The sequence below is a fragment of the Triticum urartu genome, chromosome 7 (assembly GCF_003073215.2).
Source record: "Triticum urartu cultivar G1812 chromosome 7, Tu2.1, whole genome shotgun sequence".
Lineage (NCBI taxonomy): Eukaryota > Viridiplantae > Streptophyta > Magnoliopsida > Poales > Poaceae > Triticum > Triticum urartu.
The window spans coordinates 716,571,391-716,595,743 of record NC_053028.1 but is presented as its reverse complement, the minus strand read 5'-3'; the positions used below and the strand labels follow the sequence as shown (position 1 = coordinate 716,595,743).

General features: G+C 45.5%; 1 long non-coding RNA gene and 1 pseudogene across 3 annotated transcripts; both read right to left on the bottom strand.

The window, feature by feature from the left end:
- Positions 1-773: 773 nt before the first annotated feature.
- On the bottom strand, positions 774-4,946 carry LOC125524542. Of its 3 annotated transcripts, none has more exons than XR_007290821.1 (6): positions 4,509-4,946; positions 4,162-4,235; positions 3,349-3,454; positions 2,845-3,041; positions 2,668-2,769; positions 774-960 (listed from the first exon to the last, which is right to left on the bottom strand). It is a non-coding gene; the product is annotated as an uncharacterized LOC125524542 (long non-coding RNA). The 3 variants fall into 3 exon arrangements; XR_007290822.1 differs by having other exon boundaries at positions 4,162-4,230; XR_007290823.1 differs by having other exon boundaries at positions 4,162-4,201.
- A 4,398-nt stretch (positions 4,947-9,344) lies between these two features.
- Positions 9,345-20,082, bottom strand: LOC125520509 (annotated as a pseudogene).
- Between the last annotated feature and the right edge of the window lie 4,271 nt (positions 20,083-24,353).

Genomic DNA, 24,353 nt, shown 5'->3' with positions numbered 1-24,353 from the left:
CACTATATTCGTAGGTAGCCCCGCAGTAATCCAGACTTCGCGTTGTGCCCGCATCTGCTCAAGGAGCTGCAGCCGGTGCTCCGGCGTAAGAAATGGGAGGCCCCTTGTCCGGCGGCATGGGGGTATGGCTACTAGTGGTGGTGGATGGGGAGTGGAAAGTGCCGGCGGCGGCGGATGGACGAAGGAAAATGTGGAGGGGGTAGGGTTTTGGTGCTGGCGGCCGGCTTAAATCACTACACCACAGCACTACATTCTCGACAGCCAGGTTGGTCGGAAATACAGCTTCCACCAACAAACAGTCGGTTGGGAAAAACTATTGCCGACCGATCATGTTTGTTGGGGAAAGTCCAGACGGGAAAGCCCATTCCCGACCGACATGTCTTTCCCGACCGATTGCTTGACGGCTAAGGGTTATTTTTCCCGACCAACAATCTGTTGGGCCTTCCATGGGCCTTTCCCGACCAACAGTCTGTTGGGGCATTCATTGGCCTTTCCCGACCGACCATCTGATGGGTAATTCTTTCCCGACCAACATTTTGTTGGGCTTGGTGTTAGCCTTTCCTGACCGACTGTTAGGCAGGGTTTGTTTTGCTGACCAACAACCAGACCATGTTTACTTTTGCCAACCAATATTTGATCATCTCTCAAAAAAAACCAATATTTGATCAACATTTTGGTTGGGAAACCACAACTGTAGTTAACATATGATACTAATTGTTGCATACATATACATGTGTTCTAAAGCATAATCACCCAAGACAACATACATCAGGTGCATCAAACATTTTTTATTCAATTAACTAATTGTCACATACATACACTTCAGCCTGTTCTAAGCACCAAGACACCATAGACCAGATTTACATAAGGACAGCCAAAAAAATGAAAGTATGAGACATCCAGTTGACGCGGATCGCTGGCTTCATGGTTCATTGTGAGTCCAATCCTTATGTTTGCGCACTACAGAAGTTAAAGAAGTCTCAATTATTAGAATGCTCAATTAATTTATGAAATTGAATGCAGGCAGAATTCACATGTGCACTGTGCACACACAACAGCACAAAATGAGGAATACATGTGCCTAATCTATAAAAATAGCATTTCAGGAAATGAAGAACCGACAATCAACTTCCAGCAGTAGCCATGGATGTGCCATAGAAGCCCTCTGCCCACTTTTTGTCTATCCATTCGAAAGGAAATGCATCATTTACGTTGTAAGATTGCCCATATTCCAACACTTGTTCCAAAATGTGTGTGTGTGTGTGTGTGTGTGTGTGTGTGTGTGTGTGTGTGTGACTCTTACAGTAGATGTACAGATTTCTAGTGGATTTACTTTGACTTTAATACACCATGATAATTGAAATTGCTAGTACTGGATGATATACTCTGTTGAATTTGGCTCAGAAGGGTACAAACTCTAGATTGCATAATCAAATCCATGAAAAAAATCCATCAAAATCAGGCATTTATAGCAAGTAGGCTGGGACCAATATACTATGCACCAAATAGGTTCTTGAGTTTGGTATTCAAAGCTATTTTGTTTCCTAGCTGGACTTAAGTACCCTCATGTATGATATATCCTTGCTGTTGCTTCCAGATAACAAAAAGCATGGAAAGGGTTGCACGCCACTTGTGCAAAACAGAGAATAAAAACACAAAATACCTCATTTGCATTCAGTGTATAGAGAATAAAAGTAAGTTAATAATACGATGCCCCATTATAGATATAACAAAATACAAAACTAAAATTCTACAAGGAGATCAAGTTCCATATCAGTATAACTCGGATTTGATGGGTAGGATACGGAGAGTAAATCAATCATAAAGAACTCAACTATGGGTGTGTGTGAGGGGGGAGGCATCGATCGGTGCCACGATGTTGAGAACCATCAATATAACTCAGATTTAAGTTTTGTGCGGCTAAATTATGGTGTAAGATGCTACTCTGTCGATCTAAAGGTGGAGAGAGAAAGAGAACTCAACTATGGGTGTGTGTGAGGGGGGAGGCATCGATCGGTGCCACGATGTTGAGAACCATCAATATAACTCAGATTTAAGTTTTGTGCGGCTAAATTATGGTGTAAGATGCTACTCTGTCGATCTAAAGGTGGAGAGAGAAAGAGAACCAAGTTCATTTGGCAAAAAAAAGAGCATAACAAAAGGTCACCTCCTTTTCTCATGCTCTGGTGTTTCAGGATAATTAGTAATCACAAGAGGAGATAAAAAGTAGCTCAGGCATGACATCCAAAACTTAAACTGCACAACCCATGCTGACTACACCACATCACTGCGACAGCAACAGTCACCACATGATATCTTGGTAATTAGTAATCGCAGGAAGACTTTGAAATTCCAAATTTCAAGGTAACCTCTAGAGGAACTAAACCATCACATAAAACACACATGTGGAGGTCTAGCCCAGATAACAGAACTAGAAGGTTTAGTAAATTAGGATGAATTTAAAAAGGAAAACCAGGGAGGAACTAAGCCATCACATAAAGCACATGTGTTTTAGATGTTCTATTTTCAGAACAGAATATAACTTATATCACTGACTTCAGCCAGTTGTGTTTGTACTGCTGAATGTTCTACCTATATTTACTTTCCACCAAAAATAAAAATGTGTGGATGAATATACTACAGTTTTAACTCAACAGGATGGCTTACTTTCGAGGGCTGATGTGTAGGGTCTACATGATCATGATCTTTTGTTACACTAGACCTCAAAACACGTCCTTCATTCATGCATACAGGTGCGTGGGAAGGTGCCTGCATAGATAGGTTAGTGCTGGAAGCTACATTTTCTTCTTGGCGGAGGAAATAAATGTGATGAAAGCTACATACCTTTCTTTTCTTTTTTGGTATGTGGTTTGCTTCCGTATCTTGCTGCACAACAGTACTTTTTTCGCGTACCACTGCCCTCCGTCTCTCATTTTCTTGAAGGTTCCTACTTCTCATTAGTTCATACTCTGTTACTTTCAGTTGGTCCTCGATGACCCCACCATCTTAAACTTTTCCGATTGCGCTTGCCATTTTTCCTCCTGCAAAAGACACACTATATGAGTACATCGCTGAAAATACAACAGGAAACATTTAGCAGCTATGGAAATCACTGGAGAAATGTGCGCTGTAAGGTAAATGACCCATAACTCAGAATCTGCACAACTCTACATTTATGCTATCTATGACCCATATAAAATAAAGATCTGAAACTCAGTTGGTGTGCTTGAAACAAAATTGGATTACAATAACACATCAGAACATCCACAAAGATCCATATGAAACAATACACCTTCCACGCCGTAAATTGGATTACAGTGAACTCATTAACAAGACAGAAGTACAAACCTTGGTACTCAGAGCACCTAGAAACACCTCCATGGCGTCCATTGCTAACGCTGCTTGGACGATCATACGAGTAAGATTAACCACTTCCACCATGAGCTAATTCGACCTGAGAGATAACTTTTCAAACAAGAGTCACGAGAAAGCAGTCTTTGCTTTCAATAAAAAAGGCAACATAAATTTAAGGCATGAATAAATATGTTTTAATCCTTACAGTGCCACGTAAATGAACTGCAACCTACAACATAGTTTCCTTACTTTGTACAAATTACACAAACATGGTAAAGAACTTCGTTAGTTTGTGCTATCGTCAATTATCTTTACATAATTGCCAAACCCACAAGAAAAGCTATTGCGAAAATCATTACAAAAAACTGAATATTTACATTGTAAAAGAGATCCTTAACCTGCCTCTCACGAATGGCCCAGGGAGGTTTAATAAAATAAAATTCATACTACCTATAGATGAATATTTGATGAAAAAGCGTGGTGCACTTTAAATTTTTTGATGCAAAACATACTAGGTCGAATGGTGCAGAAAAACGTTAGAAGCACAAAATGATATAGCAATATAAGAAAAATAAAATTGCCGGCGAAGTCATCATAAGAGAAGAGGAGCAAATTTCATACTCACAAATGTCTACTAGATTATATGTCTACCAGATTTTGTCGATTCAAGTACAGAATTGCTAGAAAACTATCTGCCATGACCTTACATCTATCTTTTCACTATAAGAATTAGTAATAAAATTTCGCAATTGTTCAATACACTCTAGAAAATGCACAAAATACCCTATTACAGGAACCATATCTTACGTTCTACTCAAGCTCGAGCTCCCAACCAAAGCGCTCCTTGCTAGATAGAAGTACTACCACCAGTTATGGCTGATCTGAATGGAAAAGGGAAAAGGAACAAATCAACAAACGATAGCACTGATGGGGGTAGTGGCGGATCTAGAACAACACTAGAGGGGGTGCCAGGCTTATACTCTCGTATTTAAACACAGATAGTACACACAAATTAACCTAACTACTATATAGTAAATATAATTTGCATTTTCAATGGGGGAGGGGGGGCATGGCGCCCATGGAACATCCATTGGATCCGCCCCTGGATGGGGGAGGGGGTAGAGAGGGAGACGGAGAGGGAAAAGAACACTCACCGCCTAGGGAGGGGAAACACTAGCAGTCAACGGCCAGATCCCCCTTGAACAGAACCGACGAGGGCAGATTGGAGGAGGCCCGTGGCGTGACGGCGGCGGTGGAGGCGCTTGGGTGATGAGAGAGTGCTAGTGTGCTCTCTCCCTAGTTACGCACCTCCCTCACTCACCCCCGGATCTGAGAAAGACGGCGGCGTCCACCATCGCGCCTTGGCCTCTCCGCGCCGGTGCAATCTATCTCTCCCTAGCGAACAAGGGAGAGAGCACACTAGCAATGTGGGGATAGCAGTGGGGGTGGAGGAGGATGAAGGGGACATGGCAGCAACCTCGCTGCCGCAGTGACGGCGTGCTGGCGAGTGGCGACGGCGCGCGGGTTGCTAGATCTAGCGGTCGGCGGCCGAGGGAGGGAGCGCCTGAGAGGATTTAGGTTTGGTGAGGTGGGGTGTGTGCGGTCGTGGCACAAGTAGGCCATATGGAAAAATATGAGGGAGGCCTGGCGCTAAGTTTTTGGCCCGCGCGCGCAGAGATGGGCCGGCCCAATTTGCAACTAGCAGTCGGTCGGCATTGATCACCGACCAACGGTCAGATGGGAAAAGAAGCTTCCCCGACCAACAATCGGACATCAAATATCCAACTATTCCCTACCGACAGTTGGTCATGATACGCAAGTATTACCGACCGACAGTTCGATAGAACATTTCCCGTCCAACAGTCTGTTGGCAAAACTGACTTTTCCCAACACACAACTGTAGGGAAATCTAGTGCATGGTGTAGTGAATAGCCGGGTTAGGCACTAACGCGTCCCGTCGGAGCGGCGCCACGCGGCGACATCGGTCCCACATAGGACATGAGCTCCGGACCGCTGGGTTTCCGGGCGATTCCGCATGGGACCCCAACGTCAGTCCGCATGGGACGCCAAATCAGTTGATCTTCAACTCCATCGATATCTCACAAAATCATCTCTGTACTTCTTCACCAAATACTCCCTCCGTCCAGAAATACTCGTCGGAGAAATGAATGTATCTAGACATATTTTAGTTCTCGATACATTCATTTTGTTCAATTTTTCCGACAAGTATTTTGGGACGGAGGGAGTATAAGGTAATATCACCGGTGGTGCTTAAACTTGCCATCGATGTTCACTTTACTGCTTGCTTTATATATGTCTCTATGACCAGTGGGTCCCACATTTAAGCACAAAGGAAAAATCCTAGTTAAAGATTGTCGTTCCTAGGATTCGAAACGCTAGTGAACCAGCTGTGCTAGCCACTCCACAAATTACGATTTCTTGTTTTTTATGGGTAAAATCCCTATCTATTGTTTAAAAAAAGCATGCCAGTGTGGTTTAAGTGGGCTGCAGTCAGTGCAGCCCATGTTAGCTCTCTTTCATTTTTCTCAAATTTGTAAAACATACGTAAATTATAATCATAGTAATAAAAATAAAGTTCAAATATTAGTGTGTTATAAATATTAAAAAAACACAATAACTTATTTTATAAAAATGCTCAATAATTTTAAATAGTATTGACGTATTATTTTCAAAAAAATAATATAACCTCATTTTTATTTCTAATTATATTTTTTTGTATAATTTAGAGTAAGACAAATATTTGTTACATTATAATTCATAAATATTACTTTCCTTATACAAACATTCAAATATTTATTTGCGCATTTTCATATATTATTATTTTTGTAGTTTAAGAATTATTTGTATAATCAAAAAATATTTATAGTTATAAAAATGTAAAATTTAAAATGTTTATATAAATATTTACATCTGACTAAATTTGAATTATATAGAAATTATGAATATGTGCCACGAGTGAAAGCTATCACAAGTGAATAATAACAAAAATGAGAATATTTGAAAAGATCACATGAACATTTCAAAATAAGTCATTTATTTCTACGTATAATATTTAGAACACACGAATATTTGAGAAAATAATATTACTATGATTATACTCGATAAACTTTTTACCAATTTCTAAAAAGAAGGTAACATGCGCAGAATGGGCTACACTGATTGCAATAGCATCTACAACAGGACTTGACAAATCCGGTCCCACGGACGCGACCAAGCGCGTCAGGGGACAGTGACCGGGCATGCCTCAAATTAGCTACTCTGTATCTGAGTTTCTCATATTTCAATCCCTAGATCCATACAAAGAATGCGGGAAAAATTCTATGTACTACATACTATGTACTACCCTATAGCTAATCTTTGTCGTCGGAGATGTCCACGGCTTCGGTGCCGGTTGCCGAGTGGACGGGCGCGTAGGAGGGCTCCGGCTCCTCCTCGTGTTCGACCTCATCCATGTAGGTGAACACCTCCTCCTCCTCCGTGGTGTGTTGCGCCTCCATCTCCTGCCGGCGACGGCGTCTCACCTCCGCATCCGACTCCAAGTGGAGGGAATCAAGGATGGCCTGCTACTTCGCCTGCAGATCCGCGTCCCCCACATCCCCCTTCGGCTCCTCCTCCTCATCAACCTCCTCCAATTCCTCCTCCAAATCCACTACATCCATAGGTAGCCCCGCGGTGATACGGGTTTCGCGTCGTACCCGGATCTGCTCAAGGAGCTGCAGCCGGCGCTTTGGCGTTAGAAATGGGAGGCCCCATATCCGGCGGCATGGGGGTATAACTACTAGTGGTGGTGGACGGGGAGTGGAAAGTGGTGGCGGCGGCGGACGGGCGGGGGGAAATGTGGAGGGGTACGGTTTTGGTGCCGGCGGTCGGCGGTCGGCTTAAATAGTCGGGCTAGGCACTACGCGGCCGGCCGGAGCGGTGCCACACGGCGACATCGGTCCGATGAAGGAGACGAGCTTTGGACCATCGGGTTTCCGGTCGATTCCACATGGGACCCCCGACGTCAGTCCGACGTGGCGGGCGCGCCCGGGCGCCGCATATCCGCCCCATATTTGGGCTCGATATGAGGTGCACCGGTCAGTACGAGTGTTTGAGACCCATTTGAGGCATCCGGCTAGGTCGAAATTTCGTAACCTGTCAATGACCAGGCAGCCCGCCCAGGCATTTGAGGCGGGTTTGGGATGGTCGGTTGTAGATGCTCTAAGTGGTTCCCATGCCACATGTGCAAGTTGATCAAATTACGGTGCCTCATCATCGCATTATATGACTTTGTTTTTTTTTCTTTTTTTCTTGTCTACGCACAGCTTTGGTTTTATATGACTTTGCTGGTTGACGACAAGTATTCGGGTAGGTGTGAGTTGGTGTTGGTTGTGTGCATCCTAACTATGCAGAGGCCTGGTGTGCTCATGTGTTATGTATCTTGTTGATGCTTCATTTTGAGTCAATAAGATCCACCCTTTATCAAAAAAGAACTATTGTCAGAGCATTCATCTCTGATGCGCTTGATGCTATTGATGGATGTTGATATTTCTCATCTTCAAACCATTGAAAGTGCTCTAGAAAAAGAGGGAGATGAAGTATTTGTAAAAGAGTATATCATCAAGGCATGGATATGTTGCCACGAAGAGAGGATACGACTCATTTGTACAAGGAAGGAACATTGGCCTGCCACTGTTTCCACCATCAGGACTTTGTCGGCTTGAACTTTTTTCATGCGTCGGTACAGATGGAGCATTAGCTGTTTGCCTTGGTAGTCTCACAAGAAGTCCTACAAGAGTTGACAAAGCTTCAGTGCCTTTCAGAAATGGACTTATTTATCTGCCCTTCTTTAGACTTGACATATCAGAAGTGGATCAGGTTATTTTCCATTGTCCCTTGACATGCTCCTGGTAGTTGATTTCTTCGGTAGTGACTTGCCACACCTGGAACAGCTTTCCGTGATCTGGTGCAGAAGCTCTGCGTCGTTGTTGATTGGCCCTTTAACCTCCCTTGAAACACTATCACTAGGGAATTTACAGGACTTGTGCTTTCTTGAAGGCTTTGTCTTCGCTGCAACTTGTGAGCGCATATATTAAACATATCTTCTTGCCTCTTGATGCACCTGGTATAACCAGCTCATGCAGCAGGGTTCAAAAGTATCCCTCGTCTGAAAATTACTAGCGATGTACAGATTACAGAGCAGAGCCGAGTTAGTCATGAGCTTGCTAATCTCTCCTCGCTCGCCGAATTAAGTAACAGTTGCGGTTGCAGGACCAGTGCACCGTTAGATTAATCAGCACTTCTCTTCCCTCTAAACTTTATCCCTCACTGATTTTGCCAAGAAAAACTACTCTGCTCTCTTCTTTCTTGTCAGATCATGATGACATGCCAGCTATTTTTCTCAACCAAGGAATCAAGTGTTTCGATGCGAATTCGATAGAAGATCGACGTCAAGGAATGCCTTGTCCATGCCTTCGAGTTTACTTGAGAGCCAGATGGAGCTAGATGGACGAGGCCAAGGGGAACTAGTGCTTGCCGTGCTCGCTGGGGGAACTAGGCCAATGTCGACGCCGTCGTCTGTGGCACCATAACATAGTTGAGGCCTGAGGGACGAGAATTCTTTTCCTCTGAAGCCACCAGTTCCATCGGTGTAAACTGAACATACATTCAGCCTAAACATACGTTCTTCTGAATCCAGTTCCATGGGTGTCAACTGAACCATAGCTAGCTAATACTACTAACCCCCAATAGAATAGAGCAAGATGCAGGGAATCGTCCCCTGGTCAGGAAGATGGAATGAGCATGAGGAAATTTATAAAAACATACTGCTAAAATGAACAGATTAAACTGTAGGAGTACTTGCCCCAACTTTACCTCCGGCTCCAGGCAAGGCAACCCCAAATTTATGTAAAATGCATCACTCTGCGCTGTTCGCCAAGCACAATTTAGAGAAGAACGACAGATAACAGTACGTGCAGGTGACAGATCAGTTGATCCGCTCTTACAAAACACTCTTCAGGTTGCAGAAGCTGAAAAGGATGTATGGATGTCACAAATAGTGTCTTCTTCTCACGACGCATGAAATTAAGTGTATTGTCGATAATATAAGATACAAAACCGTTGCCTTTGCCAAAGACATGCCAACTAATAGAAAAGCAGAATGAATAGTTTGTCGATCCAACTGTAAATTCATGTTGCAGCATCAGTTCAGCTTTTGGCTCCATTACTGCATTCACGCATACAGTTAGATGTAACCAAGCAGCAGGATGAAGATCTCCAAGGCTGCCTAGTGTCCTCTTCCACCTGCTCCTACCAAGATTTAAAATTAATTTAGCTGACACTAAATTAATATAGAAACCAGGAAGAGGGCTGCGATTGATAACAGAGGAAACAAAAAGAATAGTACCAAATTGATGCAGTGGAGAAGGCTGTCTGATCTCATCTCCTCAGCTAGCTACCATGCACTTTCTCCTTTCCTCGATCCGCTGGTTGTGCTCGGTGCACTTCCTGTTCCTTGTTTTTATCTCCTGAACTGGATGTAGCTACCACTGCTTCTTCTTCCTTGTTTTTGCCTACTAAGCCAGATGCAACTACCACTGCTTCTTGTTCCTCCTCTGCAGCCATTGTGTGGGCTAACCAAACATATGAAATTAAGATGGAATCATGGAATCAACAGCAGGGAATTACAAAAAATAAAAAAAATAGACAAAGCCAGCATACAAACAAACACACTGGGAGCTGTCTTAATTTACCTCCAGATTCAACCAGGTGCTGGGACAGTATATCCCGCGCCCTGACACCCTCCTCCTCATCTGCTACATGCCACACTTGCTTGATGCGATTATACTCCTCATCGCTCGGCATGCCTACACCGTCCTCCTCCATGTCTATCACTATGTTATGCAACAGGCAGCATGTCCTGACAGTCGAGTACGCCTCAAGTTGATTATTTGGACGCCACCCTTCTCCCTGCAGGCACTTCCATGTGTCTTTTAACCTTGCTAGCGCCCTCAGCGCGACGGCTCTAGCTGCAGAATGTCTCCTATTGAACTCAACTTCGGCGCCTGAGAGTGAGAGGCCATTCTCCAGCTGGTAAGGTGTGAGAAGCCAAGGACGAAGAGGGTATGCTGCACTACCAATTATGTATTCCCTTACTGCCGATCCACCACCTGATGATATCTTCAGCTTGCTACCATTCAGCCAAGGACCCTTCTCGCAGTGCTTGAACATAACAGAGTTGCGCAAACTTGCCTCGATTGACAAATGCCATTGTGACGGCCACATGTAAATGTTTCTGAACCTCATATCAGGATCAAGGACGGCTTGCATGCGTATGCCTTCATTCTCCTCATGGTCACGGTTTTGTGATCCAAATTTGATGCGAGTTGTATATACAACACCACAGCAGTTGGGCATGCCATGGACCTTGTTAAACTTGCGCTTCATCTTCTCCATTTTTTGGGAAGAGTATGACCAACGCGCATGGAGCAATGCTCGCTCCACCATAGCCTTAACAAAACTCTGAGTTACTAGTGAGGCAGTTGACCCGTTCACACCAATACAGGATCCTATGGTAACGGGTGAATCACCAGAGTTGAGGATTCTCAGAGCGATGGCTACTCCATCCTGCAAAGAAAGCACTCTTCCGTCAACAAAGGTGTGATTCCTTGCCATCATATCTTCTAAAAATGGGGTCTTCACCAAGCTGCAGATATAACTGAAGGTGCTTCTTCTCATTTTGTACACAGATTCAAACCCTTGTGCATCCACAATAGAGGATGATAAGGTTCCTGCATTGAAAGAGCATTGGTTACATAATCTCTAATTTACAAGGCAAGAGGTAACATAATACTCTTTATACTCAGGGTAAAAGTAGCAGAATACGTAAATCACTTTGCAGCTATATAGAAATGGGGAAATTAAAGTGACGGTGCGTGTTACTGTACCTCCACATTCGATCAAGTGTTGGGACAGTGCATCCCTCACCCTGATGGCGTCCTCATCTGCTAACTGCCGCACTTGCTTGCTGTAATTCTTCCCCTCTTCCTCCTCCTCTTGATCCTCCTCCATGTCTATCACTATGTTGTGCAATATGCAGCACGTGTCGACTGTCCAGTACGCTTCAAGTTGGTTATTTGGATGCCACCCTTCTCCCTGCAGGCACTTCCATGTGTCCTCTAACCTTGCTATCGCCCTCTCAGCGACGGCTGTAGCTGCAGAATGTCTCCTGTTGAACTCAGCTTTGGTGGCTGAGAGTGAGACGCCATTCTCCAACTGGTAAGGAGTGAGGAGCCAAGGACGAAGTGGGTATCCTGCATCACCAATTATGTATTCCTTGACTTCCGATCCTCCACCTGATGATACCTTCAGCTTGCTACCATTCAGCCAAGCACCCTTCTCACAGTACTCGAAGAGATAATAGTCGTGCAACATGATTGATTGGTTCATTCTTCCTTGCGATTGCAGGAAAATGCATGTGAACCTCATATCTGGATCAACCATGGCTTGCATTAGCATGCTGTCATTTTCCTCATTCTCATGGTTTTGTGATCCAAATTTGATGTGACTTGTATATACAACACCGCAGCAGTTTGGGAGGCCATGGATCTTGTGAAACTTGCGCTTGGTCTTCTTCACTTGAGCGGAGCCAGGAAAGCGGATGTGGTGCATTGCTCGTCCTTCCATAGCCTTAACAAACCTCTGAGTTAACAGCGAAACCGTTGACCCATCCACACCAAATGATGATCCCACAACCTCGGGTGTCTCACCGGAGTTCAACATTCTGAGAGCAATGGCTACTCCATCATGGAAAGACATCGCTCGCCCATCAACAAAGGTGTGTCCTCCTATCATCATATCTTCAGAAAGGGGCACCTTCACCAAGCTGCAGATGTAACTAAAGGTACTTCTTCTCATTTTGTACAGAGACTCAAATCCTTGTGTTCCCACCATCGAAGATGATAAAGTTTCTGCATGGCAAGAAAAGTACAAAACTGGTTATACTCTAGAATTTTCATATTACTCTAGATTTTTCATACACGAGGTAACCTAGCATAAGACAAGGGGGTGCACCCAAATCAGAAAGTAGCTACCCATAAAACAACCCACTCGTACATCCAGTGTTGTGGATAAAATTTATGTTGAAAGCAGCATAAATGTATGGAACAACTCACAATCATGTGAAACAAAAAATGTATGGAACATATTCAGTCATCAAGCAGCATAAATGGGTGAAAGGCAGGAGAAATGAAACAAAAGTATAATAATATAAGAGCGGCTAGTATTTGAATCTAACTTGCAGTTGCCACTTCTTGTGTATAACACATACCATTTTCTTGGGCTGTGAATTTGTTGTTTGTGTATAATTTCCTTCGATCCGTTGCTTGTAGTTGGTGTGCTTCTTGTTCCACCTCTGCAGCAAATGTGTGGACTAACCAAGTAGGTGAAAGATGGAGTCAACGGGAGGGAAAGGCAAATAAAATGAACAGATAAGAGCCGAGTTATTTTACCTCTAGATGCAACCAAGTGCTGGGACAGCACATCCCTCACCTTGACAGCGTCCTCCTCTAATAATTGACTCACTTGCTCCATGCAATTCTCCTCCTGATCACTCAGCATGCCTGCACCCTCCTCCTCCATGTCTATCACTATGTTATGCAACCTACAACACGTGTTGATTGTCCACCGCAAATCACGTTGATTATTTGGATGCCAGCCTTCTCCCTGTAGACACTTCCACGTGTCTTTCAACCTTTCCACTGCCCTCAGCGCCATGGCAGTAGCTGCAGAGTGTCTCCTGTTGAACTCCACTTTCGAGTCTGAGATATCATCCTCCAACTGGTAAGGTGTGAGGAGCCATGGACGAGGAAGGTATCCTGCATCACCAATGATGTATTCCCCAATGTCTGAGCCATCTGATACCTTCAGCTTGCTACCATCCAACAAAGTACCTTTCTCGCAGGACTTGAAGAGCCAAGAGTCATGCAAAAGACTTGACTGGTTCATGCTACTTGCTGCTCCAAACCAAATATTTGTGAACCTCATATTTGGATCAACGACGGCTTGCATTAGTGTGTCAGCATTCTCCTCATGGTCAAGGTTTGGTGATCCAAATTCAAAGTAAGCTTTATGTACAACACCGCAACAATTTGGCAAGCCGTGGATCTTGTCAAACCTGCACTTGATCTGCTCCATTGTTTGGAAACGGTATGGCCAGTCCAAATGGCGCAACGCTCGCTCCTGAATAGCCTCAATAAACCTCTGAGTTACCAGCGAGACAGTGAACTCGTTGACACCAAGAGAGGATCCTACGACCACCGGTGGCTCACCAGAGATCAACATTCTCAGAGCAGTGGCTACTCGATCTTGCAAAGACATCACTCTCCCATCAACAAAGGTGTGATCCTTCGCCATCATATCTTCCAAAAATGGCAACCTCACCAAGCTGCAAATGTAACTGAAGGTGCTTCTTCTCATTTTGTACATAGACTCAAATCCTTGTGGGTCCACCATACAAGATGATAAGGTTTCTGCATGGAAGGAAAAATACAAAACTGGTTATACAAATCTCTAATTTGCAAAGAAGGATCTGTGCTCTAACAACCATGATGTGAATTGTATAATAATAAAACTTGAGGTAACCTAGCAGAAGAAATAAAAAGGACAAATACTTAGCAACATGGGGGAGTGCAACCAAATCAGAAACTAGACATTAAACGACCCAAATGTACAGCTAGTGGTGTGGCTAAAACTTAAATTGCATGTTGACCAAAACATGTCGAAGAAAAAACAAACTATGGAATATATTCAGTCATCATTCAACAGATATGGATGAAATCCAGGAGATAAAATAAAACAACTTGTAAACCAGAGTGCCCACAGAAGTTAAGATTAAGCTCGTATGTTTTATTTTATCTACCTTCAAATACGGTGGAGTGCCTGATATTTGTATCCAACTTGTCGTTGCCTCTTGTGTACAAAACATACCATTTACCTCCGTTATTTCCACCATGTGCATATGCCTTCACATGGTTCACATGCCTGAACTTATCCCACTCAATACCAAGTTGTCCCGCAGCTACCGAAGCGAGCAGCCATAGCCTGCACAATAATATGAAAAGCTTTGGATTTACATCTCGGGTGTAATCTGGGAGTTTTTCCATGGCGTAATCACACAAGACCAGCTTCTCAAGTGCAGGGATACTCTTCACCACCTTCAACTTTGGGCAATTGTTGATGTTAAGCTTCTGCAGATTAGGGAGATTGGAGATCCTCTCTAGGTTGGGGCTTCCAAGCACTGTAATCTCGACAACAGAAGGAAAGTTCTCAATGTATCTGAGCTGCTGGACATGTTGTAGGCTTAACTGTTTCAAAGCCCTTGCATTGGAGGCAAGCCCAGGAGGAAAACGACTCAGTCTGCATCTATTGAGAACAAGCTTCTCCAAACGACGCATGGCTTGTACTTGCTCCTCCCACTCCCACTCCTCCCATTCCACCATTCCGGATAAGGACAGCTTGTTTAACCTCGGAAATGGAGCTCCTACAGCCTGCAAGAATTCAGTTCCAACACGCCTGATGCATGGAGCACCGAGGACCTGGAGGTACTGCAGGTAGGGGAGCTAACACAACCCACTGGGAAGTTGGGTGCAACAAGCCAAGTTATAAAGTAATAGAAACTTCAAGTTATTGAGGGGCGCCCTTGACCTGGACATCATCCAACTCGGGAGTTGCTGACCAAAATAACCATCAATGTCGATTCTCTCCACATTGGGCGGAGGGCAGAGTGCATCAAACACATTCTTGATTTTGCGTTGCTCTTCCTCAGAGACACTTCCTTTTTCTTTGGCCAACCCGTCAGGTCCTAGTATGCTGGTACAGTACAAAAACAGTTCATTAAGATGAATCTTATCAGCAAGCCTAGCATTAGCAGCAAACGATGCAGCAGATACATTCTCCAATTGATATAAACTGAGAAGTCTGAGTTGGGAAAGAGGACCCAACTCATCCAAACTGCACCAATCACCATCCATGTGGGCTTGAAACCCAAGGAGTTTCCTCATATTTGTGAGACCGGAGAACCCTCTAGGTATCATACTGCTTTTGGGAAGAGTAAGTAACCTCAGCTGGCCAAGCTTCACAATGCTATCAGGAAGATTCACCAACTTTTCACATCTATAAAGATGAAGGAATTGCAATAGTTTCATCTTGCCAATATTCCCTGGAAGTACAGATATATCCTTATTTACTAGTGTCAAATACCGCAGATGCTTGAGTTTATGCCACGTTTTAACCAATGTAGCCACATCGGCAGATTCTATATGTAGACTCCGGAGACTAGAGAAAGTAACCAATGAATCATCAGGCTCCATCTTTATTGGCATAGTTGAGATTAATGTCCTCACTGATTTCTGCTCCTGTAAAGATTTCCAATCAAGTGCACCTGATTGCAACCGGTTGCTTTCTATAGACAACCGAAGAAACTTTTGTGAATTAAGCTTCTTCAAAATATCAACGCCTTCGTCATGAGCAACAAGTGCTTCATCTTTACTTATATATTGAGCAAATGAGCGAATAACATCATGCATGCTGCAAAAAAGCTGATTGATACACAGTTGATCTGGCTCTATAAGGTTCCGAGATATTAACTCATCATAGTACTTTCTTCCACATTCTTCTAAATCATTCGAGCTTCCATGAACAAATCCTTCACTAATCCACAAGGCAATGACTTGATGCACACTAAACCTAGTTCTTTTAGGAAGAAGAGAGTAGTAAATAAAGCACTGCTTCAAATAAGGAGGCATATCTTCATAGCTCAAGTATACTGCATAGTTGAGCTCTTGGGGCATTTTGGTTGTGGACCATTTAGAATCATCCAAAACCTGCTCCCAGTAAGAACGTAGCCCCCCTCTTTGACGCAAGAGGCCCCCCATTACTTTGATGGCAAGTGGTAAACCACCACATTTTTGTATAATTTTGATTCCAATATCCTTTAGCGTATTGATGTGGTCTTCATCTATCTCAGTTGACAGTACCTGCGAACATGTAATTGAAGGGCCCGATAGTATTAATTAACTACGCACAAAGCTCCTCTAAGTCACTCAAATTTACTTCTTAAGATACAACTGAATATTCGTAAGTGAAAATTTATCATGGATATTTACTCACAATGTACATAGTCAAAACACATAAAGTGCTCATCAAAATGGATATTTACTCCCGCTCAAAAAATGGATATGTACTTACCTAACCCGAATACACCAAAGATTTGTGCAATAACTATAACATATTTCATTTTTATTAAAAACTTTTCCACTAATCTCACATCACCAGTATATAGAATTATACTCCAAATTCAGCAGAACCAAAATACTATTTTATTAGTTTCATTATTTTACAGTCACCTGAAATTATCTTATCTCTAGCTCACCTAAAATCCATAATACAAGGCCAAATATTGCAGTAAAAAATGTATATACGTTTAGCAAAATTACTTCCAAGATATAGTCTAGTTAATTTTAGTTCAATATCAATTTTCTTGTATTGATAGGGGTCCACTGAATTGTTTCCATGATAAATTAACATATATAAATTATCCTAAATTTCTAATTATTACTCAAGCTCTATACAGAATTGCAGTTTCTCGAATTTGTGTCATGTAGGCATAAAAAAAAGGGAAATTCCGATTGGCAATGTGATATGTTTCCTTGTTTAGCACCATGCTTCGATGACATTATTATTTATTTCTTTATTTGTAAAAGAGCAAAGTTAACATTAGCCACACAAACCATCACCAGTATCTTACCTTCCAAGAGGTCAAAAAATCTATTAATTAACTAGTAGTATTTTAACAAGTAGATAAAGATAGATTATACAAACATGCATAGTGTTTAATTGCATACGTACCTGCTTCTTGAGCAATGACCAAGCGTCATCAGGTGCTAATGTGTCAACATGGTAGTAGGGCTGTATAGCTGTCATCCCTTGGGCAACGCGTCCTTGAGCACCATGATGTTGTTGCTGACGTCCTCACTTGTCTGCATGATCTGGGCCACCAATGCTCTTGTATCTTCTTCAATCTTCTCCCCGACCACAGCCAACCGGTCGAAGTCCCCTGTCGTCTCCCGGCTTGGATTACCATGCTGGGAGGCATTGGCATTGCTGCTATGACGACCCTCATATGACCCAAGATTGATGAATTTGAAAGCAGCGCTCCGCTCCTTGATGGAGTTGAGCCTCTGGTTGAGCGCCTTGATGCGGGTGCCGATCTCATGAGCATGTGAGGGATTCCGCATGCAGAATAGCAAGGGATTGAAACACCCTACATCAACAGAGGAGGATCCACGCTCCAAGGCCTTGAGGTTGCAGAGATCGAGAGTATCAGTAGCTTCGTACATGGCGCGCTTCAGCTGCCCTACCCACTCTCGGACGGTCTCGTCGGTGATGTTCCGCCTATCGGCGTCAGCAAGGAAGTTCTTGAGGTCCCGGAGCTTGTCTCCCAACTTTTCGATCTCGCCGGAGACGCCCAGCATCGTCCCCACCTCATCTTCTGCTACCTGCGCGAGCATGTGGCCCACGTAGGACGCGAATGCATCCAGCACCATCGCCATTGTACTTGCTGCCTTTTGCTGCAATAGTAAAAATGGGGTGAAATTTAAGTAGCGGCATGGGAGACAGGGAAACCAAGCAAGAAGCTTAATTAGCTAGGTGTAAGTGACCGTGTAAGGACACAAATTAATTTTGAACTGCCTCGCCAACTGAAGAAATATATAGCAATTTAATTCTCAGTGTAATATTATCTACTGAACACTGACCCTCACGCTTTAATCTTAACGCTCCCCTAAAATGCCCATCTCCACATCTGCATATAGCTTTTATAGGATTCAAAGGAACAAACAGCCTATTCATCAATTAGGTACCACATTTACCATTCACCAGTTAGTACAAGACTCTGTACATACAGGCAAAGCAAATTTAATTTTCAGTTAAATTTTACTATTGACCTATTGGACACTGACCCTCACGCTTTAATCTTAACACTCTCCTAAATTAGCTAGGATTCAGAGTCAGGGTGGACAAGGTCCGGGCCGGTCCGGTCCCTGACTGAGCCGTCGTTTGGACCGGCCGTTGGCGGTCCGGACCGGACCGGACCGAGCAGCGTCGCGGTCCTGTTTTCAGGGACCGGACCGCAGCGACGAAAGCCCGAGCCAGACCGACCGCCTCGTTTGGACCGGCCGGTGGTCACCCCAGAGCTCGTGCCGGAGCACGGCGACGCAGGGAGGGCGCTGGAGGCAGTGGGGCTCGTCGTGGAGGTGTCCGGCGACTTCTGTGACTCACGGTGGACGGCATGGCGGCCAAGCAGAGCTTGGGTAGCAACAGTGATGAAAAATCTGGCACGACGGCCGGTGCACGACAGCCAGTGTACAGCGGCGGTGTAGGGCCTCCCGCTTCAAGTTCTACCTTCCACGTGATAGATCCGAGCATGGCGCATCCAGTAGACATGTGTCATGGATGCCCGTGGCCGCGCGGATGAACGACGGTGGCGCTGACCAGCGCACGACCGACGCACCCGCCACGCGCTCGCCACGCGCCTGCCACGACCTCGACACGCCCCCGTCATGCCCCCGCCTCGTCCCGACATGCCCCTGCCACGCCCCCGCCATGCCATAGCTCGTGTTCGTTAGTCCGTTTGGTCGGACCGAGCTTTAACCGGACCGGACCGAGGGATTTTCGGTCCCGTTTGCAGGGCCCGGACGGGCTGGATTTTATGCCGGACGAGGACCGAGTCTGGCCGGACCGAGCGGGCCGCGAGCCGGTCCTGAAGACCGCTCGTGTCGTCCACCCTGAATTCAGAGGGAACAAACAGATTTCTGAGGTCCAACCGGCCAAAGAGCATTTTCATCAATTAGGTGCCACATTTACATTTCATCAGTTAGCTACATACAGGCAATGCAATTTTCAGCAAAATAAAATAAAAATGCGTGGTATAATCCACCAACACCAATGCAACGGTCTATAATCAACTTTCCAGCTCCTGAATGAAGGAGAAACAAGGAAAAGAAGCAAGAAGCTAGTACAAGATTAAGCTTTGAGATGGAGGATGGATGGATGTCATGTTCCTTCAGATCTGGAACGAACAGCCTTTTCACCAAGTAGGTTCCACATTTACTTTTCATCAGTTAGATACAAGATTCTCTAACTCTACACACAGGCAAAGCAATTTGGTTCAAGCAGTCTAATATAATCAACTTTCCGATTCACGAAGAAGGAACTAGGAAAAGAAGCAACAAGCTTAATCAGCTAGTACAAAATTAACCTTTGAGATGGGTGGATGCCTTGTTCATTCAGATCTGGTACCCAATGCCGATGCACCCAGCAGCTTGCCGCGGAAAATGCCGACGGCGGAGAAGACGCGGGGCCAGCGTGATCCGCCCGGCGCGTCCCCTCTGCCAGCAACAGCTCAGCTCCTCGTCCTGTGCGTCGCCCAGGAGAGCAGCATTTCAGCACCTCCGCCGGCGCGTGGCCTCCCGCATCGGCAGCTCAGCTCAGGTCCTCCTCCGCCGCGCCGCCAGCGGGAATGGCAGATCCTCCGCCGGCCCGTCGCCCCCGCGCGCAGCAGATCGGCGTGGATCTACACCACCAACCGCAGGAGGCAGAGCAACTGGGCGTGGCGGCAGGTGCTCTCCGGCGGCGTAGGCAGAAGGCGGCGCATTGCAGCAGCTGGGGAGTGCGAGTGGGAGTGAGACCTAGCGTAGCGTCCTGGTTGGTGGGCTCTTTCCTTTTATTGGGCTCATCATGATTGGGTATTTCCAAGTCGTCGCTGGTCTTTGCTTTAAGAGCATGATTAATAGTATAGCCACTTGCTGGTTATATGGTCTTGCCACATCATCTATAGCCAAACTTATAGCTGACAAGTACAATAGTTACATGTAAATGTATACTACTTTTTCGATACATGGCCCACCTCCTCTCTCACAACATGCCTAGGAGCATGTGCTAATTAGTAGCCCGCTTCCCTTCTCTCTCTCCTCTCTCTCTCATCCTACTATATACTTGTTCTCAGGGCAACTCCAATGCACTACCCCATCAAGTATATGTTTGCTCAAGCAGACAGGTGGCACGGGCCCAACGTGCGACCACATTTGTATTTTTTGTCCCTTTGGTGTCCGGCCCGTTCCATTTTCGGCACAAAGTTGTGTCCGGTTTGCATCCACACTGACGTTGAACGGACATGCATGTGTTTGCTCCTCGTCCGCATCGGGAACATGTGGCGGCCATCCACCTACCTCCACCGTTCAAAATAATTACGCACGCGCAGTGGGCCCCCGCTGTCAACCACCCAGTTGCTAGGTCATCGTCCTTTCTAATGTGGAAGCCGTGGACCGGCCAATCCACAGCTTCCACTTTCAAGCCAGGCCACCTCCTCGAGCCCCGACACAAGCGAGCAAACCCTAGCCGTCAGCGCATCCCTCTCATCCACCTCCTCGCTGGTGCCATGGGTTGGCATTGGATCAACAAGGGGAAGCATGACCATGAGGTTGGCTCCTCCTCCACCAGGTCTGTGCCGCCCACACCACCTGTTCCGCCCGCATTTGCCATCGCGCCGCCGGCAGCCCCACAACACAATAGGTCGTACGTCTCCACCGACACTCCCGTGGGGAGATGCCCACCTCCCCAACAATTGGCATCTCTCTGCGGATCGTGTGACAATCCCACCAGTACCGGTGAGCAGCCACGCCCGCCATGAGGAGATTGATCGACATCACGCCCGCCTTCCACTGGATCTGCTCTACGACCACAGGTATGCCGTTGATTCGCCGATGTTGGATACATGGCTCCATGACGAGCACGACCTATGGCGGCAATCCTTTTTTGTCGGTCATCCTCCGAGCCCTCGTCGCCCGCGTCTGCTCGTGGTGAGAGCCCGGCCCAAACGCGCGGGCGTAGGCGTGTGCGCAGCGTAACGCCGACGCCATCTCCTTCCCCGTCCCCGCCACCACCACCTCCCATGATCGAGGAGGAGGAGGCCGAGCTCATGAGGTGTGTCATGGAGGAATCCATGAACACCCATAACGAGCGTCAATGGGAGGGCCTCGAAACCCAGTTGGCCCTCTCTGCGACTGGCGACTGCTACTTGTGAGATGTGTTGGGATTTCCTCGAAGAGGAGAGGATGATGCAGTACAATAGAGATAAGTATTTCCCTCGGTTAAGAACCAAGGTTATAAATCCAGTAGGAGAACCACATAAGACCTCGTTGACGGCGTCCTGGACTAGGGGTACTAACCTAGCCGACCGTGGTTCCCGGGCCAAGGTAATGGGCCCTCATTCTCATCGAGGTTGACTCCGGAAGCTGCACGTCTGTTCAAGAACACACTTGCCGAAGACTTGGCGTATACTCCAAGACATCTCCTACCGCCTCTGCACGATCTCCTGGATACCGACCATGTAACCCTAGATGCCCTACCCGGCATGTATATAATCTCGAGGTAGGTCAAGCTTGTATTCGATACACCATCGTCAATCTAAATAAGAGCAGGACATGGGGTTTTACCTCCGTCAAGATGGCCTGAACCTGGGTAAAACATTGTCTCCCTTGTTCCTGTTACCATCTATCCGAGATTCATAGTTCGGGACCCCCTACCCCGAGGTTTGCCGGTTTTAACAGCGACACTGATGCTTTCATTAAGAGTCTTGTTGTGAGATCAACAAAGGATCGATGGGATCATCGGTTAACGACTCAAATCTCTAGGGCAAGACTCCGTGCTCAAAACCCCCATCGTGGAAGCGCGCCTTCTCCCTTGCGAGCAAGAGGCAAGCCACGACCTTCTTTCCGCTCCGGCCAAAATCCCTGTGAAGGGCGAAGGACCGAGGTGCTTTTTGGAGAGCGGTTCTGACAACAGCCAGCCAGTCACAGCCGATGAGTCTGATCATCAAATCAGCTCGGCCAATCCGGCGGCTACACGCCCATCAAATCAGCTCAGCCAATCTTTGGTTCACGGTCCAGGCACACAATAGAGCAAGCTCAGAGCAAAAGCATGTAATGGTAGCTCAGCTCACGGTCACGGTCCAGGAACGCAGGGGAAGCCGACGGCGTATGCCGGCGTCCAAGGCGACCGGGTGCGGTATTGTAGCGATGTCATGGGGAGGAGCGCCCATAGTCAGGCCCCGGGGATGTAATCATATCGGTGAACCTCGTTAACAAATCTCGGTGTCATGCTCGTGTGATTGTTTGGTCCTCGGATGATCGACGGTGGCCTCGGATTTATTCTAACAAGGAGCATCTTTCTTTTAGACCCCATGGCTACATGGGACCATATAGAGACAGTGTGCCGGAAAAAAACTCACATCTCTTCATACATAATCTAGTACACTCGAACGTTAGCAGACAGCAACGTTGGAGGGAGCAAATTAACTAGAGTACATAGCGTGGGCTGTCAGGTTGGATTATTTAGCTTAGCTTATATGCACATCGGTAGTTGATCCATCCACATGCGGTTCTGCACAAACCACGCGCGAGAGATAAATATATGCACTTGTCAGAAATAAAACAAGGCATGGTAAAGCACGCTGCCAGTGAGCTAGATCTGGCTGTACAAGGCAAGTAAGAAAAACCAGCTAGGTATACAAATGCTACAAAGCTTTGTAAAGATCGTAGCTAGGCTCACAAAGTGAGTAGAAGCCAATACGTATTGTACCAGTAATTAGGAATCATTTTTGTTACCGTATTGACTGACAGTGGTGGAGGCAGGGGTGCTGGCAAGGGCCAAGGTCAAACAAAATATAACATGTTTGGCCCCGTCTATATTGAGTTTCTGGCTCCGCCACTGTTGACTGAGCCTAGCTACGATCAGCAGACACGATTGATGGCCCACTCTACCTCCTTATGCTACAGCAGCTGAGATACCTGCCTTTATCAAAGGCTTGTAGCGTTTCCGCTTTTTTTCATAGTCACCAGCAGCAACACACGCAAATAAACCAGTGGTGCAAAGAATGGCTGCAAAACCCAATGTAAAACATGTCAATCAAAGGTCTCCGTTAGGAAAGGGGCATATATATATATATATATATATATATATATATATATATATATATATATATATATTACAGCTGAGGTGCAAGGAAATGAAACATAGTCTAATAAAGATTCCTAGACCAATACTAATAGGAGTACTTCCTAATAGTCTCTAGTGTCACAGCCTCACAGGGCAAAACAACACGCCTTCAGCTGATGTACACTGAATATTATCAGGCTTCGCAGCAAACTAATCAAATAAAAACCGGCGCCTTAAATTAACTTAAAACTGATGTTAATAAACAGGGTGTAGGGGTGGTGGTAGAACTACACCAGAATAAACTTGTTCAAGAGAATTCAGTCCGTAAACTAGATTGATCTGCCCGTTTGAAGGAGCTAAACCAGCACTGGGCAGGCGTCAGCCCCCATACATGGTCTTATGACTTTGCGGAGACCTGTGTTCTTGATAAACAGTCACCCAGGCCTGGTCACTGTGACCCCCTCTTGTGAGGGGGCACCCAGGAAGTTATATGTAGCAGCAGGGTGGATCTTGGAGCATCGGCACACCCAAAATTCGGAGGCTGGTGGGGCTTAAGTCTAACTAATCGTCGATGAACATAGTCCATGATACCTTCGACTGAATCCATGCACATATCAGGTGTAAACTGTATAAGAAGGATCATAATGATCATTGGTCAGTTCAGCAACCACTATTTGCCGTTATTACTATATACATGATTCATATTCACAAATCAGTAATTCCTATTTTCAGCTTGTATGTAATACGTATATACTACTACTCTGTGTTTAGTACGCAAAAAGACTCCCAGTGGGGCTAACGCAGCAGGCCATTTAGATCCAGATTAATTAGTAATTAGGCGGGCAGCTACTAGAGTACTAACGACAAATGCAAGTGTACTTTTCCTTGAGATCTGGTAGCTAGGTCCAGTTTATTACTCAACCTTGGGGCAGGCAGGAGCTTAGATT